The sequence below is a fragment of the Electrophorus electricus genome, chromosome 18, assembly GCF_041902795.1.
Source record: "Electrophorus electricus isolate QZ-2024a chromosome 18, ASM4190279v1, whole genome shotgun sequence".
In the NCBI taxonomy this organism is placed as follows: domain Eukaryota; kingdom Metazoa; phylum Chordata; class Actinopteri; order Gymnotiformes; family Gymnotidae; genus Electrophorus; species Electrophorus electricus.
The window spans coordinates 14,496,126-14,510,367 of NC_137514.1; positions in this window are offsets into that span (position 1 = coordinate 14,496,126).

Below are 14,242 nucleotides of genomic sequence, written 5' to 3' on the forward strand. Positions count from 1 at the left end.
CCCATCTGCAATATTTGATCATTTAAAATGCTTTATTATGACTCACCATTATGAAAGGGTTTGGCTTGCACAGACCTTTTAACCTAGAGACTTAAAACCTTGGATCTGCTTGGGTCTAATGTGAGGATACAGAGTTTGGGGTTCCTATGTTACAAGGCTGCAGTTTAGGGCCTTAAAACATGCACATCTAGTATTACGGTTATCATTTTAGGAACAGGAGCACATAGGGTCATGATACTTCAGGGGTGGGATGTATGAGGCCTCATGGATGCCATATTGGGGCAGTGGCCCCCTAGGTTATCAGAAACAACAAAAAACAACTGTTCTATAAGGTTTCCAATACAAGTATTTGGAATATGAACGGAAATATACCTGGAGTGGGATGTTTACAAAGTGTTTAGAGAGGTGCCCAGACTTTGCCATGTTGACTGGTGGCTCATCTGGGCACCCCGAACAACATATCGGAAGGTCGGGTTGCTATATCTTTGGGAAAACTATTTCCTGTTCCATAAACTCTAGGGGTCTGGCACTTCAATTTTTGTCCTCAGGGGGCACCACTGAGCGAATGGATGCGCTTTGGGGCCAATCGGGATTTCCATGACCTTTCTTGACTGGTGTCCATTTGGTGCCCATTCATATACTCGGAGTAGGATCCATTAGACAGATGTGGACAGGACACCTGGACGAACCTCCCCTTACAGGTGGGATGGGATGTAGTCGACCAATGAACGGACCATCCCACTCCAAGTATATATAACCCCATTCAATATGCTTGATTTGGGATTATAGCTTTCTCTGTGCTCAAACTGCTTTCAGGGTGTTCAATCTGTATGTGGGTGTAGGGTCTAGTGTGGAGTGAGGGGCAAGAAAGCACAAGAGCACCCCTAGTGAGTCCCAAAACCTGTATATTGACCATCATAATTGGGTCAGTAAAGGTTAGTGAACATTTTGCTTACAATCACTTAAACTAGTGCGTATTGGGATCCAAAATGAGCTCACAATCCCTTTTCACATATATGTGTCCAATGGCAGTATATAAGAATGGGGCCAAATCCCACAAAGTGTATATTTGTACTAACTCCAATCTTCATCAAACTCACAGTCTGATTAGGAGAGACCCAGATGTACGCAGTGGCCCTCTTTTTGCCATGATATCTTGTACCAAAGCTGAGATCTGTTACTCCCACTTCCAGTCTATTTTAATTATTATTTGAATGATAGCAGATATACTTCATGTGGGATGGTCCATTAACCTTAACTTCCTTAAAGATGTGTTATTTTTTAACTCATCATTCAATTACTTAATTTTATGTGACATGACAAAATATTTCAAAACTCAAATTGAAGTAAAGAGCGATGTCAAATGCTTCATTGACAATATTGACAAACTATCTAACAAGATAGCTTGCAAGCAAGGAAGCTACATAGTTAGCTAGTTTGGTCAGAGAATGTGTTACACTGTCAGGACTACCTTGACTAGTTTAAAAGGGCATTAGCTGAATTAGACAGATATTTAGGTTAACTAGCTAATTCTTGGCAAATAAATAAGCAGTGACCACTAACCTCAATAATACATGCTTCTAAATAGCTGAACCAAAACAATAAAAAACAAAAAAAATAAATAAAAATAAATTATATATATAATTTAAGAAGACTCCCTGGCCAAACAGCCATACAGTTAACTAACTATCTAGCTTTCTAATGCGTTTACTTCCGCATACACGTTAGAGCGCTAGCTAGCAAATAGACAATGACAATTACACAATCATATATTCAAATAAGAATTATTAAAATTAAGAAATAACTAATCTGATCTGAAAAGCTATTCCATTAGGAAACCATGAGAGATTGTGTAGCTAACTATCTTATATTATTTAAGTTAGCTAGCTAGTGTTCACAGTAGACTAAATGTTAGCCCCATTGCATGGAACATTTCAGAATTAACATTGAAAATAATAGTTTTTAATTTTTCTTATAAACAAACAAACAGTGGTGATTACAAAAATGGTATTTGTTATTCATGCTGCAGTTAGTTAGTTATGCCACAGTCAGCTAGCTAAGTTGCAAAGAAATATTATAAAGTCTACGTAAAAATATAGGTAAATAGAATGCTATAGGCCCTGATTAGGATATGAGATGAAAAGGTAATGAACAGCATGTTTTGAATATTTCTTCTTTTTCATCAATTACCATTATATCAATATGCTTCACATTTTATAATCTTTGAATGTTGTTTGTTGCTAGATTTTATTTAGTATTTTTGCCTCCTCTTTTAGCTAGCCATCTTTTAACATTCCCTACATCTACTAATTTAGTGGTGCATTATCCTCTAGCAAGCTTTAATTTAGCAAGCACAAATGTTAATTTAATTCAGATTTACTGATAATCTGATCTTTACACTTTATAATGACATTTTTGTTTCATAACCACAAATTTGGCATTAAATGAATAAATAACACAGATGGAGAACTTTCTGAAGCCACTCTGTGCTCATGAATTAATCAGTCATACTGGAATCCTCGGTATGTTTTATTTTGCAATGACACTGTATAGGACCACTTGCTATAGCACATTGTCCTGTATACAAAACAAGGGACAGTAGTAATTCACCTGTTTTTCCTTATTGCAATTTTGGCAAATAACTTGTCAGTACTTACAATGGAAAGTTTTTAATACTTGAAGTTGTGGATACATTTAATGTCATCTAATAGGGTTTTCATTACATGCCTCTATTACCGCAAATTAATAAACAAACCCCAGTGTAAATGGGGAAGGCAGTAGTGTGGTAGTCCAACCCAGTCTTATAAAGATCAATATCAGTATCAATATCAGAATTCCTTAAAATAAAGCACATGAGAAGGAAGATTGTGGGGGCCCCTGAGAAATGCCCTTAACCCCTCTTTGCACCAGGGGTGGCATATGATGGCTGACCCTGCACTTTGACCCCAGCTCACATACAAGCTGAGATATATACATATACAGTACAAAGAAATCAAGTCTTTACATATCACAAATAATCTAAACCATCTGGCCACTGCCTCTGGCACAAATTTTCCCTTTATTTCAGGGACCATCCAGATGATCCCTTAACCTAGCACATATTGGGATCCCAAATGAGCTCGCAATCTCTTTGCGCATATGTGTCCAAAGGCAGTGTATAAGAACGGGGCCAAATCCCATCCTCCACCAAAGCACTAAAGTCCTCTGCCTTAGGGGCCAAGGAGGGCTCCTCATTGGCTGCCACCACCGTTGGGGGGGCCTGCCTTCATCCTCTTCTCCTTTTCCTTTTGGGCCTTCTCCCTTTTTTTTCCTGGCCTTGCCACTGGGGGGAGCAGGGGCTGCCCCTGAAGGCTGAGGTGTTTGGGCCGGGGTCCTGGCCTCCGCCGGTGATGACGTCATTAGGGCCACAGGGGGATCTTCTGCTTGCTCCGGGGGGGGGGTCATCTCCTCAATGGACTCAAGTCCACAACCCCCCCCCCCCCCCCCCCGCCCGAGTTCCTGATGTTCAAAGCCGCACTCCTGTGGCGTAGGATCTTGCCTGTCCAGGGCAGGAGTGTGCCAAGTGTCCCTCCCCCCCGCATGCCCTACACCGATGAAGGTTTGTGCAGTCCTTGGCCAGATGCCCCGGCCTCAGGCAATTCCTGCATACAGCATCCTGGCACCCCTCAGCCAGGTGTCCATAACCTTGGCATCCCCTGCTGAAGGCGGGCTGCCCCTGATAAAAATAGTACCCCCTATTCCCTGCCATTGCAAAATAGGTGGGGGGTGGGGGGGGGGGGGCTACACCACATCTGCATTATTGTCTTTTTTTTTAAATTTCATAAAGAACTGGCGGTGCCTGTTCCAAATCCCCAGCTCATCCCAGACTGTACGTTCTCCTGGGAGGAGCTCTCCATACTTTGCCAGAAATAATCATACATCTGCTGCAGTAACGTGGGGGTTAAAGACTTGGACGGTGACCATCTGCTGGTCTCTGTCCCACAGGGGTTCGAGTACATACTCCTTCCCCAGCGGATGGTCCCTCAGTCTGTTCTCCAGCTCCAGGACCTTCCTGTAGGCAGCATCACTCGCTATCGTCACATCATAGTAATGTTGCACATCATTGTACTGAGTGCAAATCAGGGCCCCAGGGTGGCGCCCGAGGCAGTCGAACAGGACCTCCCCTATGAAGAGGACCCACTCTGTAAAGCAGGCCCCATCCTTCGGGTCCCTCCAGTGGAACCGGGCCATGTTGAGCAGGACTCCGCCTGCTCTCAGACACAGTCCCTCCAGGGATGTCCTGCCGATGGTCCCTCCGGGGTCTCTGCCAGGGCCTCTGCTGCCTGTGCCGTGTAGTGAGGAGTCACCCCATTGCCGTCTGTGGCCATCGCTGGCCAGTCCCGGAGCTGGACCTGGTCCCCTATGCCAGTAGCTTCCTCTGTCCTGGGAAGTCCTCCCTCTGTTGGCCTTGTTGTCGTGATTGTGGTCCTCATCATTGTCGTTGGGATGAGCTGGGGTTAAAAAAAGATAATAACACCACCCTAAAACACAAAGTCAAATAAAACAATAAAAAGGGACCAAGGGATCACAACAAGCCTCCAGAGTCTGCACCTAAGATCAACCTTGGTCTTGCAAAAAAATATAAAAAAGCCCAAAGCACAGTGGCATTCTCCTCAAGTGTAAAATCCATTGGTAAAATTCACTGATGAGAACATTTTTTAAAATGATTTATTTATTCATAAATCAAACCAAACAATAAATCAGTATACATAAAACACTATTAAAATTCAGGACTATCATGGTGAGAGCCCCATGTAACAATTACATGGGGCATTTTCTACAGTTCATAAAAATGTCCATGATAAAAATGTCCATTAAAAGGATCACCCTTGGCCCACTGCGCCTGGGCAAAAACACATGCCTGTGAGCTTCTTCCCCGGCACAGTCAGGCCTTGGGCAGTGCGGGTGTCTGGTGAGCCCGTGCCTGTACAGAACATCCCTGACTGGCAGCCTGCCATACACACACTGCCAATTCAGGTCCTGCAACCGGTTGTCTAACCCTTTCGGCTGTACCCTGGACCATGTGTCCTCATCCAGGCCCACAATCACGTGAGTCCCCCATCCCTCAAGCACTGATTTATACAAAACCCTATGCTTGATGAGGCTCTCAGGACGTAGACCCACCGGGAACGACTTGCTCCATCCAACCATATTGTCATAGTGCTCCGACAGTGTCTAGGCCTTGGGGCCGGAGTTAGACCACGTGCTCACCAGTTTACGCAATGGCCAGGACAGCCACAACCATATCAAATATTGATGGGGGTGCTCGAGGAGAGCAGCCAACCGTGCACAGAGCTATGGGAAGAACAGGCAGTGGGGGATGGCCCTCCCACCCTTGTCCTTTCCCATGTACATAACTTTCCTCTTAACATACTCATACTTACCACCCCCAGACAAGACTGAAAATGTCTTTCATGAGTCCTCGCTGCATGGCGCGAGGCATAGGGTACACATGGGCCAAGTAGACCTTCAGTGCTATGTGGTGGAAATTCAATGAAACGGGGAGTCAGATGTGGATAATAAGTAAAAGGTTTTAATAGAAAAGAAAGATTCCACAGAGTGTGGGGCTCACTACCAAGAGAAGCCCCGAGTCATACAGAGCATTGCTTGATATACAATTCTAACTGTATGCCTTGACCAATCACAGACTTCCTGCCTCTTGTTGCTATGGCTCATATACCATTCAGCTTTAAGCGTTGCTTATCTCTTTCAGGCCGGCTGGTAAGAATCTTGCTTGACTGTCATCCCTTAATTGCAGGCAATAAAGCAATGGCAGGCAGTAAAGCAATTGCAGGCAATAAAACGAGAGACATCTTCCTGCTTATCTGATCTACGGTCTCACTCCCTTAAAGTTCTTTGCTTACATAAACATTTTTCCTAGGGAACAGGATACTGCTGAATGTATGTGAATCACTGAAGCACATAGTATTTCCTTTACATTTCCCCCCTTTGATTCTCATACAATCATTAACTAAAATCTTCAGTTATGGTAAAAACATGGAAGTTATCCTTATCCCAACATAAGTATGCATAATATCTGTGATATGATGAATTCTTTCCTGCACAATTAATTACATCACATAAGTCAAAAGTCCATGCAGTAGAACTGCCCACCATATAGTCCAATTCTACTCCTCCATACTTTTGTATACACCAATCTTTAGATGTAATGACACTGATGCGTGATAGTATCAGGCTGATCCACAGGAGGTGCTGCATCTTGCTAGTCCTGCGGTGGCGTTTCTGGTGCCTTTTTACAATGCGTGTGATGCACCCATGTCGCTCTTCCGTCGGTCTTGATGGCGGTGTTAGTCGTCAGTAGCACTTGGAATGGTCCTCTCCACCTGGGCTGGTTCCACCGCTTCCTTCTGAAGTCCTTTATCAGCACCCAATCACCTGGTTGGTGGGTGTGGAGTGGAGTATTCGTCACCTCAGGAAGGACTGCCTTCACCTGCTTAGACACATGGGAGAGAGATTTGTGCAGAGACACACAATACTGCAAAAGTGATTCATTGATCAGGTTAGTATCCCAGTCAGGCGGTCCTATCCCCGTGTTGGGAGGCCGTCCAAACACTCTCTCAAAAGCTGATAAGCCTGTTCGTGCCTGCGGTCTGGTTCGGCATTGCCACAGGATGAGGGGAAGGCATTTTACCCAATTCATGCCTGTTTCCTGCGTTAATTTAGCTAGACCTCCTTTAATGGTGCCGTTTGTCCGTTCTACTGCCCCTGCACTAGCAGGGTGATAGCTGCAGTGTTCTCATATCTACCCCTAGGTATTTAGTCAGAGCTTTTAGTCCTTCATGTACGAAGGGTGTCCCATTGTCACTGGACACTCGTTGTGGTAACCCCCACCGGGGAATAATTTCTCTCAGTAGCGCTTTTGCTACTGCATCACTATCTTGTTTTCCCATTGGGAAGGCCTCCACCCACTTGCTAAACATGCACACACACACAAGCATGTACCTCTTTCCTTCAGCTGGTGTTAGTTCTACAAAATCTATTTGCCAATGTTGAAATGGCTCACTAGGCGGCGGGTGTCCGGCAGGTGCGTGTTTGGTATGATTGTCTCCGTGTGGTGTGTTTTGTGCACTTACCAAGCATCGGGAACAAAAATTTTGGGTGTGTGTGTTTATTCCTAGTGCATACCAATGTCTCGTTATACTCTCCACTATCCCCCCTTTGCTCATGTGACTCCTCCCATGAGCAATCTCAATTAGTCCTTTCATATAAGCTGTGGGGAGACAGGGTTTGTTCATATCTGGGTGTACCCATATCCCGCCTATTTGTTTACACCCCCCTTTTTTCCCCATTTCACAATCTTGTGGAGTGGCTTGTTTTTGGATATCTTTAGTAGATATTCTGGTTTCGGTATCTGCTTGTGCCATTTGTGTATGGAGCAGTTGTAACGCTGTGAGTTGAGTTACTTTATCCGCATAAGCATTCCCTTTTGATACGGCGTCATCCGCCTTAGTGTGTGCAGCGCACTTTATAATTGCTACTTCCTTTGGTAGTTGAATTGCTTCCAACAGCTCTGCTACTAGGTGGTGATTCTTTATCTTTGCTCCTGAGCTGGTGAGAAAGTTGCAATGTCTCCAAATGGCCCCAAAGTTATGTGCTACTCCCCACGCGTACCGGGAATCGGTCCAGACGTTCACGGTCTTGTCTTGTGCTAGTTTACATGCCTGTATGAGTGCAGTAAGTTCAGCTGCCTGCGCTGAGTAATTAGATGGGAGTGGTTCTGCTTTCACCACTTCTGTGTGTGACACAACAGCATATGCTGCTCGATTAGTGCCTTGAGAGTCACGTTTAGCTGAACCGTCCACAAACAATTCCAGGTCCGCATTAAGTATTGGTTCCTCCTTTAAATCTATTCTGGGAGATGTTGCAATTTCTAACACCTGTTGGCAGTCATGGGGCTCTCCTTCCTCCTCTGTAGGCAATAGAGTGGAGGGGTTTAGAGTTGTGCATCGTTTCACGGTAACATTTGGCATGTCTAATAAGGCAGTGTGGTACCTAAGCCATCGCTGAGTGGACAAATGTGCCACTTTTTGATCTTGCAGTATTCTTGACACTGCATGAGGCACATGTAGGGTAAGCTTGGCGTAGCCTCCTATGTCTCTGGAAGCCACTAGTGCCTTCTCGGCGGCTGCCACAGCTCTTACACATAAAGGTAGGCCTGCTGCGACTGTATCTAATTTTCCTGAGAAGTAGGCCACCGGCCTTTGTTTGTCCCCATGTTTTTGTGTCAATACACTTGTCATATATTGCCCTTTAACATCCACTGTCTGTTCAAATGGTTTGTTTGGGTCTGGAATGCCCAACGCTGGCATGACTTGTAACAGCTGTTTCAGTGTTGTGAAGGCCGCCTCAGCTTCCGGTGTCCATTCCGGCTGTGAGGAATTTGACCCTTTGGTCGGTATTATATCTCTGAGTGGTCCCTCATGTTCTGCATAGGATGGTATGAATGTCCTACAATAGGAACACATTCCTAAAAAGGACAACAGTTGTTTTTTCGTCATGGGCTTTGGTATAGTCAAAATGGCATTCACTCGGTCTTTAGTCAGCATGCGCGTTTGTTCAGTGATGTCATGTCCTAAAAAATGCACTTGCTGCTTACAGAACTGTAATTTGGATTTGGATGCCTTATGGCCTTCCCCTGCTAAATGATGTAGCAGTGCCACCGTGGCTTGTTTACACGCTTCTCGTGTTCTCCCACAAATCAAAAGATCATCAACATATTGCAGCAAGGCTATTCCCTTAGGGAGTTCTAAAGCCTCTAGGCTTCAATGTAAGGCGGCATTGTAAATGGTTGGTGATTCACAATACCCTTGACACAATCTCGTGAATGTGTATGGCTTTCCTTCAAAAGTGAAAGCAAACCAAAATTGGCTATCCTTGTGCACAGGTACGCTAAAGAAAGCGTTGGCCAAATCAACTACACTGAACCACTTACTGTCTGGTGGGATCTGAGAGAGAATGGTGTGCGGGTTTGGAACTTCTGGGGCTCTAGGGTGTACTGCCGTGTTGACAGCCTGCAAGTCCTGCACAAATCTCCATTCATCTCTCCCTGGCTTCTTAACTGGGAAAATTGGAGTACGTACTGGTGAGTCTGGGCATGGTACGATAACTCCTGCTTGTTTTAATGATTGGAACACAGGCCTGATGCCCTCCACTGCCTCTGGTTTTAGAGGGTATTGGTGCTGGTGTGGTCTGTAATCAGATTTTGGGGTGATGTGGACAGGCTCACATCCTTTTATTAAGCCCACATCATTTTTTCCCTGTGCCCATAACCCTGCAGGAACTGTTTTCAGTTCCTCTTCCTCTGAGAGGGTAACAGAGGCTGCCATAATTACTATATTTGGACTTACAAGCTCGACCCCCCTTCTGCAATTTAGCCTATACGGGGTTGGCATTTTCCACACGTCTATGCTTGGGCTGTACATAATTTTACACTGGGGTTCTTTTATCCAATCAGTTGCGCTCAACACGCGTTTTGTCCACAACCCTACTCTCTGCCAGTCTGGGTCAACATGTGCGCTAGCCAGCGACACATGAGGTGTTGCATGTGAGATTGAATATAAAGATTTCTGTTTAGCTGAGAGCTGCACCACTCCCGCAGCCCACTCGCAGTCCCACGCTATGGCTGTGATAATCAAACTGTCACTGCCCCCTAAGTCAAATTTCTGTTCAAAATCAACGTCACATCCCTCATGGACCTTCATTGTACAGTGAATAGAATCATTTTGTTTAACTGTCAGCTCACCAGGTAGCGTGTTAGTAACTTCAGTCATAAAATGTGTTAGTACTTCCCCCGCAGTGCACTGCAATTCATACACGTACAAAGGGGCTCCTGCCTCTAGCTGGATTCCCTGTGTAGGTGTTTCCCACATAACAAACAACCCCTCTGGGTTGCTGTTAATTGTGCACCCAAGTTTACACATTAAATCTCTAGCTAACAAATTAATTGGACAGGTTTCTGATATCAAAAAACTATGTTTAAATTGGCTTTTCCCTAAACTACATCGGAGAGGCTCGGACATCCTTTCATCAATGGGATGACCTCCCACTCCAATTACTGTTATCCCATATCCTGGTCTCATTCTACAGTCTATTAATCCTTCTTCTAACACTGAGTGGGTGGCACCACTGTCAACCAAAAACCTAACATTTTTTCCCTCTACTTTCATAGTTACCTCGGGGAGGCCTCTTGGCCCTTTACTAATCTGCTGTAATAGTTGGTAATTTAAATTTGTCACTTCCCTTTTGCTGTCTTCACTCAGTGGTCCGCTGCTGTCCTGCCTCTCCACCGCCCGTCACTCGTGGATTATGGGATTCTGATCTGTGCCCCCGTCATATGAGTTATCCTCCTCCGGACAGTTTCTGGCAAAATGTCCAAGCTTTCCACAGTTGTAGCATTCCTGCTCTTTCATCCAATCAATTTTTCCTCCTTTTCCTCTTCCTCTGCCTCTGCCTCTTCCGCGACCACGTCCCCTGCCACGACTACTTCCTCGTCCGCGGCCTTCTCCTTGATCTCCCACCGTCTGGAGCATCGTCAGCATCGCTTGGTGTGTGGTATCTGCTCGTTGACGCTCTCGTCTGGCGTCTTTCTTCCCCAGGATTGTCTCATGATGCTTGGCATGCTCCTCAATAGTAGATAGGGGAGCTCTGCTGTAGCCTATGCAGTTTTTTCTAATGAGATCGCTGATGTCTTTTCTCATATTCATTAGGAAGCTGTTTCTCAAATGAGCTTCCCATGCACCAATTCTCCAGGTCCTGCTGCTCGTTGTGCTGGTGTGTCAATTCCACAATGGTCAGTGTGGACACGCGTCAGACGGACGAGAAAGTCAGCGACGGGTTCGTCATCTTTCTGTTTGCATGATGCTATCACATCGGTGTTGATGGTGGTTGGATAGGCTGTTTCCACCCTTTCGATGAGTCCTCTTATCATCTCTCTGTATGGGCCATTCAGGTCAGGTTGGCCTTGGGGCGGTGCATTCCACTCAGGCAGGTGGAGACGGACATCTCCATCCACCCAGTTTCTATCAATGCGGTTATACTGTGGTCCGAGTCGAATCATCAACAACCGTCTCAGTTCAGCCTGTGTTGGTCTGCAGGACTGCACGAATGCCATCAGTTCTTGTCCGAAGCGTCGTCCGCCGATGTCACCTGGCTTGCTCAGGCCATCGGCCGCTTTCATGATGTCGTCTGCAGTCCAGTGACGGTGGACCATAATCACTCCCTCAGGTCCTGACACTTCCACCATCGGGAACTGTGGGGCATAGCCTACCTCAGGCTCTGCAGATGGCTTTATAGTGGTGTGACTTCGAGTGCGATGAGCCACTGGTGAGGTTATTGCCTCCGGTTGTCGTCTTAATTCGTCATATGGAGATGGCTTTGGTGTTAATGAAGTTCCTGGTTGCGGAAAAGGAGGTGGATTTGCTAGCGCTTGTGGTTGCTGAATCAGCTGGGGGGCTCTCGGCGGGGCGGCATCGAGGTCAGGATCAGCTAAAGAAACACACTGAGACACTTCATTATTACATTTTCTATGTCCTACCTGCTGCTTCTGCCTTTTCTCAGCTTCTTCTAACCACATTTTTTGCCTTTTCCAGCATCCCTAGGCTTAACCTTAACTCTTTCCATTAATTTTAACAGGTATGCAACACTTAGAGTCCCTGAGACATTAAAACCGTAATATTTAATCCAAAATGGGACATGTTTGTTTACATGTTCCCCGTAGTCCTTATTCATTTGAAAGAGTAGGCTACTGGAGAACTTGTCCTTACTGAACTCATACTCCTTACTGTTGCCCGCACCCATAATAATAATAACAACTTTTTTTTTTTTTTTTTTTTTTTCCAGGTAACAAAAGAACAAAGGAAACTTACCTACTGTCTACAATTTTCCTATTCTTATCTTATTATCCACACCATCTACCCCCGATATGGATTAGTTCCGCTCCAGCAAATCGTGCTAGTATACTGAGTCCACTCCTTTCCCTACGGGGTGTTCTGTCGGCCCGGGCCTATTTCTTACACGAGTACGTCTACTCAGTGTGCCTATTCTCTTAGGCTGGCGGAGTCCCAGACTCCGGAGTCCTCTAGACCCTATTTTTAAGCCCTAGTATCTCATGTACTATGCTACTTTACAGACCCACCCCAGGGTAGACTCATGCGGATCACTATGTCACTTTCTTCTAGGATTAAATTACTGAACTTCACCACTTACTTTCTGTTCGTTAGATCAGGCGGAGCACACCACCGGAGTTAAGCGGGACATCACTCCCTGGTTAGGTACTTTCCCGTATTCTTGTGGGTTTCCCTCTTTCTCCAGCTCAGTTCTCTCTCTGAGGAGCATCCTCGAAGTTTAGTCACCGCTGCTCCGCATGGTGCCTCTCGCTGATCCTGCCGCCAACGCCAAATGCTGTGGTGGAAATTCAATGAAACGGGGAGTCAGATGTGGATAATAAGTAAAAGGTTTTAATAGAAAAGAAAGATTCCACAGAGTGTGGGGCTCACTACCAAGAGAAGCCCCGAGTCATACAGAGCATTGCTTGATATACAATTCTAACTGTATGCCTTGACCAATCACAGACTTCCTGCCTCTTGTTGCTATGGCTCATATACCATTCAGCTTTAAGCGTTGCTTATCTCTTTCAGGCCGGCTGGTAAGAATCTTGCTTGACTGTCATCCCTTAATTGCAGGCAATAAAGCAATGGCAGGCAGTAAAGCAATTGCAGGCAATAAAACAAGAGACATCTTCCTGCTTATCTGATCTACGGTCTCACTCCCTTAAAGTTCTTTGCTTACATAAACATTTTTCCTAGGGAACAGGATACTGCTGAATGTATGTGAATCACTGAAGCACATAGTATTTCCTTTACAGCTAGTACCTTGCCAGGAAAGGACAGGGAATTGCCCTTCCACAGCCCCAACTTTTTTCAGGCAAGAGCTAAACGCTGTTCCCAGTTTACCTGGACAGCCCCTGGACCCCCAGAATTATCAGGGGCCCATCACTGGGGACGTTGCCCTTTGTTCTTCCAGCAGCCGAAGTACTTGGCCACCGATTTGCCGAGGATTAATGCGGTGCCAGAAACTTTCTCGAATGCCTGCACCCAAGGCGTGCCTGAGCGACCGGTCCAAGCCTATGTCGTCCACATACTGGGCCAGCTTTACCATGCACTGCCGCCCCCTGGGAGGGGGAGACCATCTATTTCCCAGTGGGCCCTAATGGCGGCCGTAAGAGCACATAAAGGAGGGGGGAAAGAGGACACCCCTGTCTAACTTCACTCACCTGCGAGACCAGTTTGCTGAGATGACCATTGATGGAGACACGGCTTCCCACCCCAGCGTACAAAGTCTTAAACCACTGAAGGAAGTAGGGCCCAAACCCTAGCTTTATCAACACCCTCTCCAGGAAGCCATGGTCCACTCCGTCAAACGCCTTCTCCTGGTCTAAGCTCACAAGCGCCAGAGATGGCATCCCGGATTAAGTGGAGGTTCCAGGTAGCCAATCTCCCTGGGATCCCACAGGTGTGGTTGCTGTGAATCAAGAGTGACATGGCCCTTTTCAGGTGTTCTGTCAGGGCCTTTGCGAAGATTTTCATATCTATGCAAAGCATAGTCAGGGGCCTCCAGTTGGTGAGATCTGTCAGATTGCCCTTCTTGTACAACAGCGAGAGTGCCCTGGACCGCATGTTCTCAGTGAGCCAACCTTACCGGTGCACATGCTCAGCTACCTCCGCTATCTTTGGCCCTAGGACATCCCAAACGGTAGAGTAAAACTACCGGGAGCCCATCCAGGCCAGGAACCTTACACCAGTTCATCTTGCCAAGTACCCCTGTCAATTCTGCCAGAGTGAAGGGGGCCTCCAAGCTGTCCCGAGCGGTGCTTGGAAGGCAAACTTTAACATTTGACAAAAACTGCTCCCCTACTTCATCGTCTGTGCGTCTTTTATTAAAAGGTTTACACTAAAAATCATGTGCAATCCCCATCATTCGAGCTGGGTCCAAATAGGTCTGACCTTCCGAGTCTTTGAGCGATGTAAAACAACATCGCTCTTCACGAGCCTGCCAGATCCTCTGAAAAATGGAAGCCATTTTCTTCGGCAAACTGCACTTTAACATCGTCACCCCCTGCAGAAGGCGGGCTGCCCCCTAAAAAAAAACCCCTATTCCCCACCACTGAAAAAGAGGCGGGGTGTAC